The sequence below is a fragment of the Alosa pseudoharengus genome, unplaced genomic scaffold, assembly GCF_046254945.1.
Source record: "Alosa pseudoharengus isolate Yale_2024_CS ecotype anadromous, Long Island Sound unplaced genomic scaffold, YU_APseudo_1.1 YU_APseudo_1.1_scf_11, whole genome shotgun sequence".
Classification (NCBI taxonomy): Eukaryota; Metazoa; Chordata; class Actinopteri; order Clupeiformes; family Clupeidae; genus Alosa; species Alosa pseudoharengus.
Genome location: NW_027468576.1, coordinates 40,754,382 through 40,756,881, shown reverse-complemented (window position 1 = coordinate 40,756,881; position 2,500 = coordinate 40,754,382).

The window sequence follows — 2,500 nt, the reverse complement described above, 5'->3', positions numbered from 1 at the left end:
TGTGTCGACCAGCCATAAACGCTAGGTAAAATTCAAGACTCTTTTCCTCAGTGGTTCCATGTTGGTGGAATGAATTGCCCAGTGCTCTCCGTTCCTGTGATTTTTGGGTCTTTCAAGAGGGGTCTAAAGGCATATCTGTTCAACATGCACTTAGTTTATTAAGCGTTATGGTTTGTATATTATAGTATTTATTTATTTTCATTAGGCTATTGATTGAATTGACATTGTCGTTTATTATTGCTATTCTCCTTAAAGTTGATCGTCTTATCAACTTTTTAAATTGTTTACTGTTCAATTTAACTTTGTATTGTTGTTATTTGTATGTCGCTTTGGACAAAAGTGTCTGATAAATACCATAACCATAACAATACTGCTAAATACTATAACCATAACAATACTGATAAATACTATAACCATAACAATACTGCTAAACACCATTAGCATAACAATACTGCTAAATACTATAACCATAACAATACTGCTAAATACTATAACCATAACAATACTGCTAAATACTATAACCATAACAATACTGCTAAACACCATAACCATAACAATACTGCTAAATACTATAACCATAACAATACTGCTAAAAACCATAACCATAACAATACTGCTAAATACTATAACCATAACAATACTGCTAAATACTATAACCATAACAATACTGCTACATACCATTAGCATAACAATACTGCTAAATACTATAACCATAACAATACTGCTAAATACCATAACAATAACAATACTGCTAAATACTATAACCATAACAATACTGCTAAATACTATAACCATAACAATACTGAATGAGTGTATGTGTACTGAATGAGTGTATTTGTACTGAATGAGTGTATGAGTGTATGTGTACTGAATGAGTGTATGTGTACTGGATGAATGTGTACTGAATAGGTGTATGAGTGTATGTGTACTGAATGAGTGTGTACTGTGTGAGTGTATGAGTGTATGTGTACTGAATGAGTGTGTACTGTGTGAGTGTATGAGTGTATGTGTACTGAATGAGTGTGTACTGTGTGAGTGAATGAGTGTGTGTGTACTGAATGAGTGTATGTGTCTATGTGTACTGAGTGAGTGTATGTGTACTGAATGAGTGTGTACTGTGTGAGTGTATGAGTGTATGTGTACTGAATGAGTGTGTACTGTGTGAGTGTATGAGTGTATGTGTACTGAATGAGTGTGTACTGTGTGAGTGTATGAGTGTATGTGTACTGAATGAGTGTATTTGTACTGAATGAGTGTACATTTACTATATGAGGGTATGAGTGTATGTTTGTATGTGTACTGAGTGAGTGTGTGTGTACTGAATGAGTGTATGTGTCTATGTGTACTGAGTGAGTGTGAGTGTGTGTGTACTGAATAAGTGTATTTGTGAAGCTCAAGGTTCAAGGTGTCTTTATTATCTTTATTATCCCCAAGGGAAAGTTTGTTACACAGCCAGCAGAGAATATTCATAAATAGAGATAATACAGCCTGAGGACTCACCGAGACAGTGGACATAAAACATAAGAACATAATAAAAACATAATAAGAATATGATAAGAACATAATAAAAATATAATAAGAATATAATAAGAATATAATAAAAACATAAAACCATAATAAAAATATAATAAGAACATAATAAGAACATAAGAACATAATACAAACATAATACGAACATAATAAATAGTAAAAGTGCATGTAAAAACACTCAATTGAGAGTATTTAAAAAGCTGGTGACAGGGTATAAGAGTTGCTGTGAGTGTGTTTTTGCTCTGCTGGAGAACAAACAGCTGAAACCCTGCTCCTGCCCCTGCTCTTACCCCTGCTCCTGCTCTTACCCCTGCCCCTGCTCCTGCCCCTGCCCCTGCTCCTGCTCTTACCCCTGATCCTGCTCTTACCCCTGCTCCTGCCCCTGCTCTTGCCCTCGCCCCTGCTCCTGCTCTTACCCCTGCTCCTGCCCCTGCCCCTGCTCCTGCTCCTGCCCCTGCTCTTACCCCTGCCCCTGCTCTTACCCCTGCCCCTGCTCCTGCTCTTACCCCTGCCCCTGCTCTTACCCCTGCCCCTGCCCCTGCTCTTACCCCTGCTCCTGCTCTTACCCCTGCCCCTGCTCTTACCCCTGCCCCTGCTCTTGCCCTCGCCCCTGCTCCTGCCCCTGCCCCTGCCCCTGCTCCTGCTCTTACCCCTGATCCTGCTCTTACCCCTGATCCTGCTCTTACCCCTGCTCCTGCCCCTGCTCTTGCCCTCGCCCCTGCTCCTGCTCTTACCCCTGCTCCTGCCCCTGCTCTTCCCCCTGCTCCTGCTCCTGCCCCTGCTCTTACCCCTGCCCCTGCTCTTACCCCTGCCCCTGCTCCTGCCCCTGCTCTTACCCCTGCCCCTGCTCTTACCCCTGCTCTTACCCTGCTCCTGCCCCTGCTCTTACCCCTGGAGAGGGTGTGTGGGTGTGATGTTTGAGGCTGTGCTTGTGTGCTTGTGTGCCTGCCTGTGGGGCCTTGTTGACTTG